This window comes from Gossypium hirsutum, chromosome D06 (assembly GCF_007990345.1).
Source record: "Gossypium hirsutum isolate 1008001.06 chromosome D06, Gossypium_hirsutum_v2.1, whole genome shotgun sequence".
NCBI lineage: Eukaryota > Viridiplantae > Streptophyta > Magnoliopsida > Malvales > Malvaceae > Gossypium > Gossypium hirsutum.
The window spans coordinates 50,945,046-50,966,816 of record NC_053442.1 but is presented as its reverse complement, the minus strand read 5'-3'; the positions used below and the strand labels follow the sequence as shown (position 1 = coordinate 50,966,816).

General features: G+C 34.4%; 1 pseudogene; it reads left to right on the top strand.

The window, feature by feature from the left end:
• The first annotated feature begins 15,476 nt into the window (after positions 1 to 15,476).
• Positions 15,477 to 15,576, top strand: LOC121218968 (uncharacterized; annotated as a pseudogene).
• The last annotated feature ends 6,195 nt before the right edge of the window (positions 15,577 to 21,771 follow it).

Genomic DNA, 21,771 nt, shown 5'->3' with positions numbered 1-21,771 from the left:
TATTTGTCTAAATTAAAAAATTGAATGAAATTTATAACAATATTGGGTGGAAATATGAGAAAAATAGAAAATTTCCAAAATGTCCCTAAATTTTGGTATTTCTGCAATTTAGTTCGGTGAGCTCGTATGAGCTATATTCTATATAATTTTAATTGAAGTGAATGCTATTTGGTACTGAATATTATATATATGTGTGTTTTATTATTGGAATCGAATTATTATTGGTAATATGTATAATTATTTGATGCATTTAAATGATTATCGGAAGCTCGATTGGGTTGGAAGCTTGTTGGAGATATATCACATTATCCATTAGTTCTATTGGTAATTTTGGATGATTTGATTCTGGTTATAATGACTTGTATAAGTTAAATTGGTTAATGTTAGCTTATAAATGTTTTGATTTTAATTGGTCAAAGTATGAATGCTTGATGAAATGAAATGTCTGAAAATTTATTTGTAAACTCCGGTAATGCTCTATAACCCTATTCTGGAAAGGATACGGGTTAGGGGTGTTACATTTAGTGGTATCAAAGCTACAGTTTAGTTAGTTCTCAGACCGAACGTAGCATATGTGAAGTCTAGTAATACATGTCATGCTATTAGTTGTGATAGTGTGATATCTTCGGGCTCTAACAAAATTGTTTTGTTAAGTCAGAGATGATTTTCAACCGAGCTATTTTTGATAATGTTGCAAACAATATTGAGATAAATGAAATATGCTCATGTTATGTTGGAATTTGGAAAGGTAAGAATAGAAATTCATGAAAAAAAAAGAGTTTATGTTGTGATAGGCTCATCCAAGTATGTTGGTGATCATATGATGCTATGTGCTTAACATATTTGATTAATTGAATATGATAAGCGAATTTACTTAAATAGACGGAATGTGTGTTTATATACATTTACTTGAATAAGTGAGAATTGTGGACTGCTATAGTTATGAAAATGGGTCGGCTAGACCAAAAATTAAAGGAAATTGAATAAAAATTATTTTACGAGCCTAGGGGCAAAATCATAATTTTGTCAAACTCTAGGGGAAAAAATGTAAAATTTCCAAAGTGTGATTTTTGGACTGGATTGGATAATGTGAATGTTATATAAGCTAAATATGTTATTATAAATTGAAAAAGATGAGAAACTGACATTGATTGGTAAAAAGAAAAATGAGAAAAAGTGAGAAATTTCCTGATTGAACATTCGGAATAAAAAGGGATATTAATGAAGTGACAGAAATGATCATATGTGTGGCACAGACTGTGTGTAGGCCACTATGTAAAAGTGAAAGTGATGGTCACGTGTGTAGTACTATGTGCAGGCTTACGTGTACCAGAATGATAGGTCGCATGTGTAGTACTATGTGCAGGCTACTATGCGTACCGGATAGCTTCGATCACGTGTGTAGTACTATGTGTAGGCTACTACGTGTATCGGATAGTGATGGTCACATGTGTAGTACTATGTGCAGGCTACTATGTGAACCGGTATCTTTGGATATAAAGGGGGTTGCTAAGTGCTGATTCCCTAAGGGGTTGCTAAGTGCTGATTCCCCGATTCATTGGTGGTTGCTAAGTGCTGATTCCACCGTATTTTAAATGTGAAGGGGGTTGCTAAGTGCTGATTCCCCCAAGGGGTTGCTAAGTGCTGATTCCCCGATTCATTGGTGGTTGCTAAGTGCTGATTCCACCGTATCATTGAATGTGACAGGGGTTGCTAAGTGCTGATTCCCCGAATCACTGGTGGTTGCTAAGTGTTGAATCTATCGATAACGGATAACATTCCGAGTGTTCAACGGGAAAATTTGAAAGGTGAATATATATATGGTGGACAAGATTATGTGAGAAATATTTGGGTTTGAAAATTTATCAACCCATATGTAAGATGGGAGGAAATATCAAAAGTACAAAAGAGTAATTTTAAATACAAAACTGTTTTGAACAACAACAATGGGGAAACTTTGAAAAATCACTATAAATGGTGAAAAATGAATCAGAGGTTGAGTAATGTATTAAATTGAAGATGATGAGTCTATTTTCATATGGAAGAAAAAGGGGAAGCAAAAGAGTTGTATATTTTGTGATATTTTAATTTTATTGAGACAGAGTTAAATTGATTTCGAAATCCCCTGTTCCAACTTTGGAAAATCACCAAAAATTGTAAACAAATAATTATGGCTTGAAATTTACATGCTTTAATTCCTTAATGAGTCTATTTTTAAGAGAAAGAAACAAGAAAATTTTTTGAATTCTGTATAGGGAGTTAAGTAAATTTTAGTAAGGAGAGGTCAGAACTATTGAGCAGTGAAACAGGGGAATATTTAGAGAATAAAATGTACTAATTGGATGAAGTAAAAATTCTGAAAATTTTATGGTGGAGAGGTATAGGAGTCTAGTTTTGGGGAAAATTTACGAAATTCAATTTGAAGCCCTATAACTCTTGATACAAATAAATTAGTGACCGTGACACAAAAAATTAGCTTGCTGGAAATTGAATTAGAAGATTAAATTGAGTAGAACGCAGGAATGAGTACTTTCGGTAAGTGATATGTGATTCCATATAGGACCATAGCTGGGCTATGGCATCGGTATATGATATGTGATTACATGTAAGACCATAGTTGGACTATGGCATCGAGAAAATGAGGTACTCAATTCCGTAGGACGTTCTCTAATTTGACAAATTGTGGTAAGTGTTAAGCAAATTTTATATGATAAACCATATTGAACAGTGAAATTGAACTCAATTTTTAAAGAAATATCAGATTGTTAGTGAATGGAATAATGTGAGGTCCGTGATAACAAAATTAGTGAGAGAAATGATAATTAAGTGGTAAAGATGCCTATATGTGACGATTACAATCAAAATGAACACGATGATTTTTTTTTTCTGGATATTCTATATATATATTCTTTTATCCTCAGAGATATGTGTATAATTGTTCAGTTTCTAATAGAGTTCTTATGTTATGAGAATATTAGCTAATTATAATGTCAGAAGAAAGCTCTATTGGATGGCCGGTTTGTGATCGGTTATTGTTCTGTTTTGCATGCATATTTAGAAAGTGTATTGTTTTGCTACGATGAAATTCCAGAGCCAAAATGTGGTGATTCTGGTGATTTTCATGCTAAAAGAATGTTGAAAGATTGTGTGTTTGAGATATATTCTCAACATGAAGAAAAGAGTATTTTGATAAGTTAATGTTCGATAGTTGAAATCAACTCAATTGTTTTATTAGAGTGAACTGATTTATCGAGATATAATTTGAGTTGTATGTATTTAAGCATGTGTATTCACGAGTATAAAGACGGATAGTCGAAATGAAAAATCTATATTTCAGAAAGTATGATATAGAGATATATTCATTGGAAAGAGATATATGAGATTAAATCGATTAGTGATTCTGGAAAGTTAGTGAAAGTGTTTTATGAGAGTTACAAGTAACTTCTCTTGGTAAGATTTTCGGGGAAGAAAATCCCTGAAGGGGGGGAGAGTTGTAACAGCCTAAAATTGGGCCTAGTCGGAACAGTGGTTTTGGGACCACAAATGTAATATTTTGAAAATTTCTACAGTAAGATATTATCCTTGGTATAGTAAAATAAGGAAATAAAGGGAAAAAAGGGTAATATTTAGTTATGTCAACATTGGGAACTATATTATGACATATTAATTCAAGAAAGGCTTAAATCGCAAAAGTGAGAAAAGTTTTGTGGGTCAAGAGTAAATATTCAAAATTTGAGGGGTTAAAGTGTAAATACAAAAAAGTTGAAGGACCAAAGGTGTAAATATTTTAAGGGTGGAATGATCTAGAAACTAAGAAAAATGGATGGATTAGGACCAAATTGAAAAAGGTGAAGAATTTTGAGGGACTAAATCGTAATTTTACCAAATTAAGTGATGACTCAAGGATGAAATTTTAAAAGATCATAAAGGGCAAAATGGTCATTTAGAAGAGAGAGAAATCTAGAAGATAATGATGATGTTGGAGATATTTTAGATTAAATAAATAAATAAATATTAGTTTATTAATATTTTAATTTGATTTTTAAATAATATTTTATTATTTTAAATTAAATAAATAAATATTAGTTTATTAATATTTTAATTTGATTTTAAATAATATTTTATTATTTTATTATTTAGTATATATATGTGGAAAGAAAGATGAAAAAAAAACCAACCAACCCATCATCTTCCATGCATCCAGCGTGAGGAGAAGAGAGAAAGAAAGTTTTGCTTTCTTTACAATTTGGTCTCTCCTTCAAAAAAATTACCATTTTCACCTAAAAATCAAAAGAATTTCCATATCCATCAAGAGAGAAAGATAACAAGGAGACTATGGGGAGCTATAATATCAAGTTAGATTCAAGAAATAGAGGCTAGAGGAGAGAGAAAATCAAGTTAAAGATTGAAATTAATTGAGCAAGGTAAGTGCATCAAGATTTCAATATATTTTTGAGTTTGATATTATTGAAAAAGTATGAAATTGATGTTAATGTAGGGTTTTGTTATATAAGGTTTTATGTTCTTGATATGTTAGTGAAGAGAAAATAAGAGAAAGTGATGAGAAATAGTGTAGAGAAGGAAAATAAGAGTGTTATAAACTTAATAATCAATATTTTGCACTAAAACAGTTTTGGACAGTAGCAGTAGGTTAACATTGAAAAATCACCATAAATTGTGGAAATATAATTATAGGATGAATAAAAGATGAAATTAAATCTTATTGAGTCTAGTTTCTTATAGAAGAAAAGGTGTAAGCAATAGAATTTTAAATCATGAGATATAATAAATTTTGTGAGACAATGTCAGAATGATTTCGGGTTCCCTTGTACTGACTTTGGAAAATCATCAAAAATTTTAGAAAAATAATTAGATGCTTAAATTTATATTTTTAAATCCTTAATGAGTCTATTTTCAATAGAAACAAATGGAAACATTATTAGAATTCTGTACGAGGAGATAATTAATTTTTAGTGAAGAAGGGTCGGAACTGTTAGACAGCAGAATAGGGATGAATTTGAAGAATAAACTGTACTTATTGGCTAAGAAAAAAATTTTGAAAATTTTATGGTAAGAACATATACGAGTATAGTTTCAGATAAAATTTACAGATCTTAATTTTGAGCTCTGTATCTCAAGATATAAATAATTTAGTGACTACAACTCAAGTGGACAGCTTTGAATGAATTTATATAAGTAAATGGTGAAATTATAGACAATGTTACCTATAAGCATGTTATATACATTAAGGATGTGGAATGGAGAGGAGGAGGAGGAAAATATATGATTATTTAACTAGCATGAGTTTTCATTAAAAATGACCAATTTACATGTTTTAAGTCCAGGGACTAAATTGAACAAATGTGAAACTTTAAGGGTAAATTTGTAAAAATGTCAAAAAGTGACCAAATTGCATGAAATGGATTGGTTATTTATCTAAATTACAAAATTGAATGAAATTTAGAACAATATTGGGTGGAAATATGAGAAAAATAGAAAATTTCCAAAATGTCCCTAAATTTTGGTATTTCTGCAATTTTGTCCGGTGAGCTCGTATGAGCTATATTCTATATAATTTTAATTGAAGTGAATGCTATTTGGTAATGAATATTATATATATGTGTGTGTGTTTTATTATTGGAATCGAATTATTATTGGTAATATGTATAATTATTTGATGCATTTAAATGATTATCGGAAGCTCGATTGGGTTGGAAGCTTGTTGGAGATATATCACATTATCCATTGGTTCTATTGGTAATTTTGGATGATTTTATTCTGGTTATAATGACTTGTATAAGTTAAATTGGTTAATGTTAGCTCATAAATGTTTTGATTTTAATTGGTCATAAATATGAATACTTGATGAAATAAAATGTCTAAAAATTTATTTGTAAACTCCGGTAATGCTCTATAACCCTATTCTGGAGAAGGATACGGGTTAGGGGTGTTACATTATGCATGAGAGGGAAATAGAAGTGGAAATAAAAATGAGAGGTTAGTGAATGATGAAAGGAAATGAGAGATGAGAGATGAGATATGAGATGTGTTTTGTAAGGTGAATGGGAGGTCTATTTATACTTGAGGGATGGCGAATAGGTTTACAAAAAATAGTTTGAAATTTCCTTAGTTTTCTCTCACTCTTAGCCTGCCATGAATTATGGAAAGAGGAGGTTGTTGGTTGTTGATTCATGCTTGATTTCAACATAAATCAAGCAAGGAGGTGGACGGTTTCATGGGTAAAAGTTGTGTGCTGATTTTTAATTGTTCTCCAAGTGTAGTGACCTCTGAATAATTCTCCCAAAAGCAGATTTTGGGCTGCTCATATGCGCTTGCCGTATCGGGCTTCTTTCCCCTTGCTTGGACAATTTTGTGACCCAATTAGTTGTCAGACTTGTCCTTCAATTAAATCATCTTTAACTAGATCAAAATGACTTCATCTTGACCCAATTTACATGCCTTTGCTGTCCAACTAAGGTGGAATAAATCTCTTGTCCATGCAAAATTAAAATAAGCTTCACAAATTATTAACTCCATGGTCCCACTGTAACAATTAAATAGTGGAAATTAATATGTAGCATGAATTAATTAAATTATGCACAAAATTAATACATAAAAGCATAAAATTGCATAATTTATTAAATCATGCCCATTATCTCAATATAAACAAAATTCACCTATCATGATTTCGGGATTAGCATAATTTTTCAAGTAAAAAGGTGCCATTACCAACTATGAAAGCTCTATATAATTTATAGTTTACACTTCCCTCAAGTTATTATCTCTAGTAGTGTTGCCTTGCATTGTAATATGCCTACCACTTGATGTTGGTTTTTCAATTTCACTCTTCATCTGGTTTGTCGCATTCCTATTCGTGGTTATGTTGTTGAATGGTTGTGGGTATGGTGTCGTCCACGGGGTGGTTTTATGCCATATTTTCTAGTGTAGTGATCCATAATTGGCTTGATGTTGGCAATACCTTGCACCATATATTCAAGATGTGCAGAAATGTCTTCCTCCCATAAGTAGCTCAATCTTTTTTTTATCACTAGCTTTCCATTGATTTGTGGGCTTGACGTTCTTGGAGTGGTTTCCCCTAGGTAGTGGTTGTGGCCATTGAAAGTCTTTAATTTCATATTTCTCAGCTGCTCTGGTTGCTAACTTCCCACATTCTTCATTGCATACTACTTGATATTCCAAGTGTTGTTGTATTTGCACGATTGTTTCTTCCAATGTTTGCTTCTTTGGTCGAAATACACTACTTCTTGATTGTATTGAGTCCATGTGTCGTTTAAATGGGTCAAAGTTTTCGTCTATGCTTCTTCTTATTGCCATTCATTGTTATTTCGCAAATAACTTGTTTTGGCTTCATAGGGGAAGATGACTATATTCGGAAGAATATTTGAGGTTGGTGGCTTGAAGGGTGTTGGTTGTTGATAAAAACATTATAGGGCTGAATTTTTCGTGCAAACTTGGGAGTTATCTTTGAAAATCATGTCAAAAAAATTTGTAAAGTTTTTGAAAATGGTTCGCGTGATGCACCACAGAGAAGGCATGGCACAACACGACGCTAGTTGTTCCCCTGTTTGCATTGTGTTTAAGTTTGTGTTGGGGCCTAGGTAGGATGTGGCATGACACATATTCAATTTTCCCTCTTCGGGACTTGTAGACAGTCCTCAGTTACCTGTACATGCACCCTAATAACGTCAAGCTCCTCCGTTGTCATCGAAAACCTGGTTCTTTCTAATTTTGGCACCAAATGCACATCTAATTCCTAATTCTAATGAATCAAAAACAAAATAATATACAGTATGTACAAACTAATTAAGTGTGATGGTTAAAAATTTATGTTGTGGTACAAGGCTTGTCTACTAATTTCTTGAACTTTACCGTCGACTTTAGATGTCGGTCTGATTTGTCTTGGCTCTTCAATTTGTTTTCCTCCACTGGAGTCTTTCCATTTGTCCCATTCTCAAATTGTATGAGTACTTATACTCGTACCACTCAGAAAATACCTTTGATCAAGGTTGTTAAGGTATAAATTGAATAATACATAACATTCTTACCTAAACAATCCCTCGTTTTTGGAATCTTGACCACATTGAAACACTTGTATCTCGTTATCAATTTTTATTCTAATTTTGTTTCACTTGAGATCTATTATCGATTTAGAAATGGCTAAAAATGGCCCACCCAACAATATGGGGATTTCTCGATCTTTCTCAAAGTCTAGGACTACAAATTCGATGAGAATTATAAATCCCTGTACCTTAAACAATATATCTTCAAGTATAGTTTTTGGGAACACTAAGGATCTATCGGCAAGTTGTAGTGTTATTGAGGTGTTTTTGAGATCCCCGAGTCCGAGTGTCTGATAGATCAATAGGGGCATTAAATTTATGCTATCCCTTAAACCGCAAAGGGATTTGCTACTATATTGATCCCCAATCTTTATTAAAATCACGAAGCAACCTTGATCTTTTAATTTTGGGGGTATCTTTGTTATGCTCTAATTTGATATTACTGGTTTTGTCAGAAATTTTGATACATCTTCAGTTGGTTCATGGTGCTCGGCTTTTTTCTCCTCTTTCGTGGGTTTGTCGACGTTTTTCGGAACTTCCTCCTCTTCATGGATGGGCTTGCTTGGTGGCTCAAATTCCTTACCTGATAGCAATGCATTTGCCTTTATGTGTTCCTTCCCATTTCTCTGAGAATTATTCTCCATATTGCTAGGGAGACTTGGGTCATTTTGTTTTAGCAATGTCGTCATCAATTAGATCATTTGGTTGTAGAGACTGTCTATTTGGGATTCAAGTCGCTCGCATATTGCTTGGACTTGTCGAATCTCTATCTTCATTATTTTTATCTCCCTCTCTAGCTGGTCAAATCTTTGACCACATACAACATGGTGATTCCCTACAGCTCGTTTTACTGCCGGATGTTGGTAAAGAGGGTTTTATCAATTTTGAACTTGATTTACACTTCTTTGGTTACCTCCCCAATTGAAGTTTGGATGATCATTCCAACCAGGATTCTAGGCATTTGAATAAGGATCTAGAACCCTATTGTTTACATAGGTTTCCTCCTCTAGTTTGGCATCCAAATGTAGCTCCTCTTTTATCGGCTTGACAGTTGTCCCCAAATGGTTGAGTTTCTCGAGGATTCATTGGAATCGTTTGTCATTTTCTTTGTTTAGTGCTTTTACCATTAGAGGTTTTGATTGGTACATGAATATTTCTATAACACTCCAGATCTGGTGAATGCAAAGTTCCAGTGTTTAGCAGTAAATAGTTTGTCTATCATAGTGTTATCCGCCCAAAAAATTATTTTTTGCGTATATGTTTTGGCGTGTAGTGATCGCCACAAGAGTAATTAAGAATTTTATTTTCTAATGTCTTACCATGTATTAAAGAAATGTCCGTGTTAAGGAATAAAACAGAAATATGGGATGGGTATGTGCCAAATGTATAGTACGCCTATAGTGTAAGGCATATTGTGCTGGTTAGATTTTAAGTAATCTGGGTAGAAACCAACTGTATAGTTTAGCCTGGTAAGTTTGATGCCGGGAACTGTAGGCCAATAAGCTGACATGTTCTGATATGCATGACATTTGTTAAACTCCACTACGCAAGATGAGTCATATTTATAGGTGAGAATGTGTTCTGAAAGGGGCTCTTTCTTATTATTTCTTTTTCTTAAGTGGTATATACTGAAACCTTTTTTAAATCTGAATGTATCCTACCTCGATGATCTAGAGGCTAAGGTTCTATTACGATAAGAAGTTACTTCACACCATGGTAAGTATTTTAGCTTTGCATTTTAAGCTTTGAATGAGTAAATTTGTATTTGGTAATTGAGCAGCAAGACTGTAAGTATAAGGTTTTTGCATGGGACTGTTAGTGATTGAAATGATAATTAATTCGTATGTACAAGAGTATCAATGGTGAAATTATGTTTCTAAGCAGTGGTTGCTGCTGGTTCGTAATGGATATTTAGATCTGAGTTTTGAAATATAGTAAGTGAGATTCAGGTGAGTTCCATACAGAATCCCGCATTTATATTGTTCATAATGTGAGTCATCTATAGAAAGTTGATTGAATCATGAAGAGTATAGTATGTAATGATTGGTGTACGAGTATTGAAATTGAAGTATGGTTGAGTATGTATATGACTGAAATTATGCTATGAGATGTGTGTTCTATTTTGGTGTATGGATGAAATTAGTTTGTGTGAATAAATGAAGAGTCAGTTAAGAGATTCTCTGTTTGTTCACCACGGTGGTGTCTAATGGAGTCCATTAGGACTAAAAACTCGAACTCTAATATGAACTTTGAAGGAAAAGAACTAAAGAGTGGTGATTTTCTAATGAGGTTCTCTGCATGTCTGTAATACCCCTAACCCGTATCCGTCGCTGGAATAAGGTTATGGAGCATTACCCTGAAATAAAAACTTTAAAACATACATTTAATACCCTAACACAAACATGACATAAATTATTCATTTGAAAAACTTTAGAAATGATTTGGGACTAAGTCGGAAACATTTGGAACATTTAAGAAAAAGTTGGAAAAGTTGAACTGTATGGGTCACACGGCTGTGTGGCCAGGTCGTGTAACAATTTAAATAGGGACACACGGTTGTGTCCCAGCCCGTGTGACCCTTACAGTTCAATTTTGAACTGTAGGGGAAAAATTTCAAAGTTGGGTCACACGGCCAAGCCACACGCCCGTGTGCCATGCCATGTAACTCTCGAAATAGCTCCACACACCCATGTTCCAGGCTGTATGCTAGGTCATGTAACAACCTGAATTGCATGCATTAAAATCTACAAGGGACACATGGCCATGTCACAGACACACGGCTAAGTCACACGCCCGTGTCTCAGGCTGTGTGGACATGATATTGGCCAAATTCAAATGACCAAATCCATCCAACCATATTGGCCATGTATACATGCCACATTTTAATCATGCACATCAAGTCCAATACCTTTCCAAAACATACCTAACTTGACTATTTTGAAACTATTCCATCACATACCATATTGGCCATTGAAACATGCATCAAAACATTACCAAATTAACACATACTAATAAGGCATCTATAAGTACCAAAATGACACTAACCAACCAACATCAAATGGTACCAAATCAACTTATACATGCCAATATCAGCAACTAACATTCAATTAAATACAAACACAAGTCCACCTATACATGCCATTATAACCTTAACCAACACATAAAAAACTATCGATAGTTATGTTGGATATTGTGATGGATCTCTGTCGAGCTTCCAAACTAATTGAGCTTCTTATAATCTGTAAAGTAAAGAAAATTAATTACATAAGAAATGAATGCTTGCAAGCTCGTATAAACTTAAAACATAATATTCCATTTCAATAATAAACTTTATAAGGTAAATATAAACCTATATCAATGGCACAAGATTTATTAAACTATATAACCATCAACTCACAAATGAGTAAGTCCAACAACATCACTTATATTTATCATTCCTAACATAATAGGATTTTATAAGTTGTATTACATAATCATCAACCTTTTCTTAAGTCGATGAACCATTCCATTTACTTACTTTCCACCTCATTTACTTACTTACTTTCCATTCCATTTTCTTAGCATAAACTTAAATAAAATTATCAGTTCATGAATTAGTGTATCTATCCATGACATAGGTAAATTCATCCATAGCATAAGTAGATTTCTCACGTATAAGTACCTTATTTAACTCATCAATCCTTTTATATCATCAAATTACATCTCAATATGAACTTATCGTTTCATTACCTTTTCTTACCTGTTTCATTTGCATGATATAAGGCATAAGCATAAACATCAACAATAACCACAAGTTTAAGCCTAAACATCATCATCAATACACAAGTTAGTGCATTTATACATAACTCTTTTGGGATCGACCACATGATAAGCCATTTCATAAGAAAATATATCTTTTGACTCATACAACCTTTTCATGAACATAAGCATATTTACATTTGGAAACTTACCATTTCAAAGTATATCATTGAGATTAATCATGATATAATCCAACCATAAGCTTGGCACAAGCCGAAGCACCAACAACAACACATGTTAGCATATTCAAACATAATCTACATGAATTTAACATGGGTAAGCCATTACACATGAACATAATTCATTTGAAATCATCATTTTCTTTAACATATCATACTTTCAATGAAACTTACCATTTCAACCCTTTTCATAAATACATGACATAGTTCCTTTTGTACACTTATGGTTCCTTTTGTACACTTACCATTCCTTTCTTTTCATGCTAGTTGAATAGTTTACAATATCATCGGATACATAGGATAGCTCACACGAAGTGTGCTAAATATATAACCATAACCTTTCCTTTCCATTACATCATTGCTCACATGAGCTGTGGAGTACCTGCAACAAATGCAAGACCTCAGCCATGAATAGGACATTCAAGACCAGCACCCGAAACATGAAAACCTTAATGACATGTCATTTGTATCCTATATATTCTTGGGGTTCAATTGGGGCTCAATAACCGTCAATTTTTCATAATGTAGACATAATCATATATATATTGATTCATTTACATTAAAACAACACATTAAACATTTAATTTAATCAACATTTAAGTGATTATAGTTCATACAAACTTACCTGACTAAAACAACATATTATATATATTGATTTATTTACATTAAAACAACACATTAAACATTTAATTTAATCAACATTTAAGTGATTATAGTTCATACAAACTTACCTGACTAAATTGCAGCAATGACTAAGTATAGGGGCTATTTGGTAAATTTTCTCTTCTTCTTGATTTTTGACTCGTTCTTGATCTAAATTAATAATATAATTCAATTCATTAATTTAGATAGGAATACAACTTCATTTTATGAAATTTAGTTCTTTTTGACATTTTTATAAAATTGCCCTCAACTTTTCATTTTTACTCAATTTAGTCCATATGTCCTAATCATGAAAATAAACAAATTTTATTGAAAATTCATACTGCCTGAGTGTTAATAGCATCCATTACAACCCACATTTGTAGCAATATTACACCAAATCCTTGTATTTTTACTATATTAACAATTTAATCCCTAATCGTTAAATTCATCAAAATTACTTAACAAAATACTTAAATAACAACTAATACCTCAAATTCATCATTTAACATCTAAAATCACAAATATTCATCAATGGTAACATTCAAAATCTTTAACAGTTTCACAAACGAAGGGACGAACTAACTGGACCTAGTTGCAATGATCTCAAAAACATAAAAATGATTAGAAACGGGCCTTAAAATATGCCACATGATTTGAAAATAAATTGTCCGAATCTCCCTTCTCCAAAAATGGAGTTCTTCACGTCGAAGAAGAAGAACACAAACAAATTTATGTTGTTTTTCTTTTTTTTTACCCTTAATTAATACTTATTATTTACCTTTTTAACATTAAAATATACCATTTAAACTAATAAAATTAGTCACCAACCACCCACTAGGTTATATAATGGTTTATTTTCCATTTTAGTCCATTTAATTACCTTACCTTATCTATTGATACCTTTAATTAATAGAATTCAACTTTTGCATCTTTTACAATTTAATCCTTTTCAATTAATTAACCATTTAAACGTCAAAATTTCTTGACGAAACTTTAATACGACCTTAATAACACTCCATAAATATTTAGAAAAATATTTACAGCTTGATCTATAGAAACGAGGTCTCGATACCTCATTTTCTAAAACCACTTGACTTTAGGGTCATACTACTTGAACTTAATTGTTCTTCCATTTAACTAAAAATTTAAAAAAAAAATTTGATCATTACACCATATATTATTCTTAAATATTAAATAATAATATTTATGGATTCACACGTAGTATTTGTGGCCCCGAAGCCACTATTCTAACAGCACTAAAAAATGGGCTGTTAGAATGTCCCAAGACGATGATGGGCAAACCTCACTTAATGTGGATTTAGACAAATCTAAATCGTAAACATAGTAGTAAAGAATAGTCTTTGTGGTGGAATTTGAAAGGGATGCCTTTGTGGCAAATTCTGAATGGATCGCCTTAGTGACGTGCTCCATCTGATCGCAAGTATGTTGTATTTTGGTAAGTTTATGTGGCGTGAACTGTCAAGAATATTTGGTAAGCTATGAATCTAAATGGTTGTCTCTATGTTAAGAAATGAGTATGTTCTAGTAGTTCTATAATATGTATAACCAAGAAAAGGTATATGTCCTGGAATAAGAATAGAATAAAATCTTAAGGGTTTTCCATAAAAAAAAGAAATATGTATCTGTATGTCAAGAAGGGTATCTGTTCTGATGATCTGTAAGTATGAAAGGTAAGGGGTCTTGCATCTTCTTCTAAATTTTTTCTAAATCTGAGTCAATGCTATTTTAAATTATGAGATTCTGTTAAGGCATGGTATGGAGATCATCTGGATGTTATACGCATTAAATTATTAGTATGGATATGCATACAGAACTGGGTCACGGTATGTCTATATGTGAACTATTGCAAGAAATTATATCTAAGTATCCGCCATATATATGAATCCGCCCAAGATAATATTAGTGAGCAATTTTTTGAGATAAGAGTATGGGATAATGTATGGATTGGTGGATGTTGTTTCTAAGGACGTAATCTGTTAAGTAAGTATTGTGGGACAAGAGATTCATGGAATGATTAGAAAGATTCCTCTGTTAAACAGGTAAGAAAGATTAAGTATGATAAGGGTATGATAACTGGAGTATAAAGAAATGATAAGGCTATATGGTATTAGCCGAAGGAAATGACACAGAGTAATAGTTCACTCATAGCAACTTCTACAAGATTACAAAGCTTCTATCAAAGTATGATCACGGAGCTCACTAAGTACTTTTGTACTTACAAGATTTGTTATTTCTTTTCAGGAATTGAGAAGAGACTTCGCTTGGAGGAACAATGCTAGGAGTACACCAAGTTTGTGGCAGAGTGGGCTATTATGTATGCAGTGGATTTGTGGCGTAGTCTTGAATATGCCCTTCGAGTATTTCTAAAAATATCTTTCTATCTTGTAAAGATCTGTAACAAATACGTTGTAATAAGATATTTATCATATATTTTATTTTAAATTTCCAAATTTTAAGTTTTCATTTTTGAACTTCAAATCATAGGTTCAAAATAAATGAGAAAATGTAAACTATTTTTGTTAAATGTTTTATATCGTTTAGAAACACCAGAGATCCGGTCCCAATGAATCGAGTCGGGTTGAGGGCATTACACTTTCATTGGGCCACATGTATAAATTAATGACCATATCTTCTATGATTTTATCGTTCATATGTATGAAACATGAGAGATCCACCAGATGATCCATCTAGGTCAGATCTAATGCATCCGTTATCACCATTATAGAATATTTGGATCTAGAGCCATGTTTGCAGTCTATGGTGTGGGCACTTCTTTAGCATTAACTTGAAATGCTCTCATGCCTCATATAGATACTCACCTTCGTATTTTTGAAATTTTTGATTTCTCGCCTTAACTAAATGGCTCGACTAATCGGGAAAAAATTATTGCGCAATTTTTCCGCTAAATCATTCAATGGAGTTATGAATCCTAGTTCTAACGAGTCCAACCAATTAGTTGCTTATTGCATAGTGAGAATGGGAATAATCGGATACCCCATTGTACTTGAAGGTATCATAGAGTCGAAGGAACCGCTTCAAGTGCTAATTTGAGTCTTCACCCATGTTCCCTTAGAAATGTAGTGTGTTTTGGATCATCTGTATTGCGGCCGCTTTTGGTTCGAAATTATTTACGTTGATTGCTATTCGTTCTATCCTTCCTTAAACTGCGTCTAGTGTAGGTAAGACGTACTCATGCAAGGTCGCTGAGCCATTAGGACTTCTTCTTGATTATTTCCTTGTTGTTCTTGTGGCTCTTTCAACAACAGATTTTCTCAGGATAAATTTATAACCGCAGGTGGATCGTTATTCATTGTGGGACGGTTACGCCTAAAAAATTACTTCAAATTTGGGTATGGTTCGATTGGAGTGCCAGAGCTTCGGGTCATAAATGACCTAAAAAATTAAAATGAAAATGAAAATAATTAAACAAAAAAATTTAAAATTGTATCTACAGGTTGTAACGTTCCTACTTATCTTGTTGATTATAAAAAAAATGTTTTCAATATTTAATGTCAAAACCTGCTCGACAACGGCACCAACAACTTGACCGCCTATAAATGCACTATTTTTTATAGTTTAAATATAACACCTAAATATATAAGAATTAAGAAAAACGGTGTTTGCAAGTGCACAGATCAAATTGTACTATAGTTGTACAATGAAATACATGAAGTATTCCGAGGATTGCACCCAAGGGAGGATGGAATAAATAATGAAAATACTTTTACAGTAACAAGTCCAAGTCACTTTAGGGTTTGTCACTAACTTAAGATTAGGGTTTTAGAGTGTATTAGTTATCAATTACTAATTATTACCTCTCGGCCTCTAATTAATTATCGATTGGTTGATATTCTCTTATCTCTCGACCTCACTTTCTCAACTCGGGTAAATTATGATTTACTCGGTTCAACTTATCTTTTGACCTCGTCTAACCTATGATAACTTATTATGGTTGTCAAGCCTTATAATTTAAGAACACATAATTTATACCAAGTAATCCTTCTCGATAAACCCCAAATCCTCCATTAATAACATCCTTATCCAATCGTTAATCTCCCCTAAAGGATTTAGTAGCTCATTTTATTCATAATCTCAACTCCAATTGAATAAAACATGTAAGAAACACAATTGATTCAGAGAAGAAAAGATATTTAAATAACTGTGGATTGAATATTGAATGGGGAATGGAGTAGCAAATCTTTTGATTATAATAAAGAAATAAATCAAATGTAAAGAGAAATATAAACTGAATACTGTAATTAAATAAACAAACTCTTGAATCAAAACTGATTTCAAGAGGAATACAAGAAAGTATTTAAAAATCTAAAAAGAAAATAAACTAAAATAAATTCTAAACTACAAGGGTTTTTGAATACGTCTAGGATGACTTAGTTACATTCAACCCCTAATGTATTATTTATACAGGTATTGGGAGCCAAAATTAGGTCTTTTGCATGTCCTAAGTCTTAGTATAAGTTTGATTGTCTGGAGAAAAATAACTTCAAAATACTTGGGCAACATGTCGACCTTGTGTGGCGTGACACGACATGTAACTTTAGCCTTGTCTTGTTCCTTTGGTGCTTTGATGTCCTGGGAAGATTCTGCAGCACTTGACCTTTGGTTCGATGTTAATTTGGCCTTTATATCTCTATCATACACACTCAATCGAACTAATTAGCACAACCTAAGGCCCAAGTTGACCTATTGGGTCACAACATCTACAAAATATGTTAAAAAATACTTATTTTATTAATTTTTAATCGTAAGTCCTAATTATTGAAAATGTAAATTTAAATCCTAGATTACTTAGAAAACAAGCTCTTTAAGTGTAAAATTGATCCTAACTAACAACTATATTTGACAGCAGGTCAAGCGCGGACCCCCAAAAAGTAAAGCCTGTCAATGAAGTGTAGCCTTATTGGGCCTCTGATGAACTGGCGCAATCTTTAGTGCGGATAAGAAGGGAGCCTTCCCACCTCCGATGTAACACCCCAAACTCGGCCTAGGAGTTATGGCCGAATCTGGCGGTGTCACATTGAGGTGTTTAGCGCAAAACTTGTTGTTGTTGAAATCTTTAAAATCAATTAATCATTTTGTGATTAAACGATGATTCCAAAACGGGTTATTCATTTCCAAGCGTGCATCATTAAAAACTAATCACTTTTAAAACGTTATAAATTTTCCAAAATCTCATTTATTGCGAAAACGTGGTGTCTTTGAAAGCGGTTACCTTTTGAAAACCTGTCTTATTCTATAACTATCAGTTTATATCAAACTAAATAAATAAAAACCCCAATTTAAAGTTTATAACTTTAAAGAGGCATTTTTACATAAAAATACCCAAATGTAGTTACTTATAAATCAAAAGCTAAAAACGAAAGCTGATGCGGTTGTGTGGCCACCTCCAAGTCCCTCGCAGCACCGAATCAACTATGGCTGAGGATTACCTGCACAGTTAAGAGGAGAGGGTGAGTTTACGAAAAATCAGTGTGTAATCCCTTATCAAATAGTTGGTATATAGAACAGAATCAGTCTAGGCCAGAGCCCTTTAACAATAACAGTACAGTGTGGGCCTTAGCCCAATACAAAAATAGTGTGAGCCTAAGCCCGATATAGTATCAGTATGGTGCAAGTATGCAAACCAATATCACAGCATAGCTGCCAGTAGTAATAATGCAGCAGAGCTTCCAGTAGTCAGAATGGCTAAGAGTCGTAAACAGGATAGCTATAAGCTATAAACAAAATGGCTACAAGCTATAAGTACAGTAATGTGATTGGCACAAAGCCATCAGTAGCAGTGATATGATCGGCACACAACCATCAGTAACGGTGACATAATCGACACAAAGCCATCAGTAGCAGTTGTATGATCGGTACACAACCATTAGTAATAGTGAAATGATCAGCACACAGCCATTGGTAATGGTAATATGATCGGCACAAAGCCATCAGTAACGGTACTATGACCGGCACAAATCCATCGGTAGCATCGCAGCAAAGCTACCAGCAACAGTATCGCAGCAAAGCTGCCAGTAATAGTATGTGGCAAAGCCACCGGTAACAATGATTGTGGCAGAGCCACCAGTACAGTACTTCCTCTATAACAATATCCCAACCCCATGCAGTATGTCGTGTATGTAGAATGCAATGCTCAGAATCAGTCATTCAAATCACACACAAATCAGTCATACCAAACACAGACAAATTAGTCATTTAACCACAGACAAAACAATCATTTGACCTCGAAGGGAAAATATAGTCATTTGCCCACCAGGAATTACAGTTATTTTACCCTACAAGGCTATTACGGTAATTTTACCCTATAGGGGCATTACGATCATTTTACCCTATAGGGGCATTACAGTCACTTTACCCTACAGGGGCATTACGGTCATTTTACCCTATGAGGGTAGTTTAGTATTCTACCCTACGGGGGTATTTCGGTCATTTTACCGTATGGGGGCATTTCAGTCATTTTACCCATCGAGGGTATTTCGGTCTAGATATCGACCTCTTGAAAGGTCTGCAATTGCCTCGAGCGACTAAAGTAACCTAATTGGTCACAACAGTGTAAATGGGCCCAAGGCCCATTACTCGTCCCAAGTGGGCCCACATTCAAGTGTGGCCTGCTCAGCCCATATTTTACCACGACTATGAGATTTACATAGCCCAGTTTAGTATTTTCCATAAATAATGGGTTTCATCCATGTAGGGCCCACAAGCCCATTGAGCCCACACGGCCCAACGTGGCCCATGACAGCCTAAGCCCATGAAAATGCTCATGAAGGCCCCCACAGTTTAACCCCATAATTCGCATGTTCAGCTTTCCACACGAGCGATCGCACGCTCATGTGGTCTCAAACACCGTATTTCAGCTTTTCAGCTTTTGCTCTTCTACAGTTACAGGGGGAGTTTACACACCTGATGTGATTTGGCAGATTCCCTTCGATTCAAACGCTCTTATTCCACAAATCAATGATCATCACACCCTTGGTTCCCAGGTAATGTGCCAATCAACCTCGACCACCACCAGTTAGGAATGGAAGCAATGCATATTGGAGAAAGCAACAAATACATTAAACTCCTTGATATCCTCCATAACAACCTCCAAGACCCATTCAAACTCTCACCCAATAGAGTTCGAAACCACTTCAAACTCCTGCCGCCTCATGCTAGCAAAATAAATATCCTTTTTGCTTGCAATGGGATTTGAACCCAAGCCACCCTCAATAGCTTAAAACGCCACTTGCCTCCTTGTTACAAGCTCTTTTGTGACACATTTTTTCTTCAATTAACTAAAAGGTCTAAAGGTCAAAGTCCAAGTTCCTTTAAAAGAAAAACCAAAATAAATTGCAAGAGCCAAGACTTGAACCCAAGCTCCCTTGCAACTTTAATGATGCCACAACCACTAGACCACATGCTTCCTTATGACATTTTTTAACACAATAATTTAAAAGGCCTACATCCAAGCATCCAGGGTTTTATCCACTTCAGACCAAAATTTTTGCTAATGCCCAGGTTTGAACCCAAGACTTTTCCAACTCCTCTCAGGACCCTTAACCACTAAAGCAGACATATTTTTGTACATAGTTTCCAAATCGTTCCCTTGTTCAAGGCCCAATACTTCTAGGCCCAAATTTTAGGGCGTTACATCCAAGGTATACCTCTTCAACACATATCTCCTCGTCATTCGAGTGCGAGGTGTGTCATTTCCTACAGAACCTGTACAAATTATGTTACTGAACCCTTTTTTCCACTACTGCAGGTTTCTCCGCTTCCTTAGCTTTTTTTGGAATCTGTTGCACAAAGATGTGGAGGCCCTTGTGAGGAGTGTGCAAAAGGTTGTGGCGGCAGAAGATGCTAGGATGCGAGCGATCCATAATAGTTGCAAAAGGAAAAGGTTAAGAGAGTCCTCTAGTTCTCGAGAAAGGGGTGTGGCTGAATTGGTCAACCACAGACCTAGCAAGTAACCCTTAGTCCCAGTGGTAGAGACCCTTGTCCCTCCTCTAGCCATCTCAACATCGCTTACCTAGACAAGCATTAATGTGACCTCCTTCCTGCTTCTATCTAGTTCTTAACTCGGTGTTCCAATCTAGGAAACTATTAGTTCTATCTCGAACACATTTCCAATCGACGCTTTACATTATACTCATCCTTCTGGCGAAGTACAAACCTTCTCCCCATGGAGAAAAAACCTAAGTAAGGATCAATATCCCTCTTCCCCGCTCACGATTTCAGAAGAACAAGATAGGAATTTTCCCCTAGAGTTGAAAGAGCTCGCCTATTCATCTTCTTCTTCTGAAGGTATTCACAAGCCCACCCTTGTTGAGTTGGCGAGTTCTTTCACTATAGTGGCTATTGATTGTGAAATTATGAGCTAGGCTCTCCATTATTCCTGCAAAGAGGTTGAGGCCAAGCATGCAGATTTTGAGAGGACCGTCCTTTCAAGCGAACATATGCTTGCTCAACTTCGTCAATCCTATGATACCATTGTCCTCAAAAATCATGAACTTGCCCAGTTTGACTCCATATGGGAAGCTAATTACCTAGTAATAGTGGCTCAAGAAAAGGATTTGGAAGAAAAGATTCGCTAGTTGGAGGCCTTAGAGAAACAACACCTCGCCGATTAAGAGCAAATTCAGAAAAAGAGCAATGAGGCCTTGGAAAAATTTAGGGCGGATACCAACAAGGGTATTAAGGAACATTTGCCAATTCTGAGGTCCAACTAGATACTACATATGCAAGTCACTATGGGTCCTTTTTATTTACGCTTTTTGAACTTCAAATGTAAGCGACACCTTGCCAAGACTGACCTTGGCTTTGATGTACTAAATCCTAAAAGGGTCGTAAGGACGAAATTTCAAAAGAAGTGGAGAGAATGAGGTGAGCTATTCTATGACCATGATTTGGACATATCCAACTCAAATTCCTTGGATGGTACTGCTTCTGAGGGAGAAACCCCTAGTGACGCCTCCACCTTCCCCGCCGAAGGGGAATCTTGAAATCTACTATGTTGTAAAATTACACTTCCTTGTATCACTTTTCTT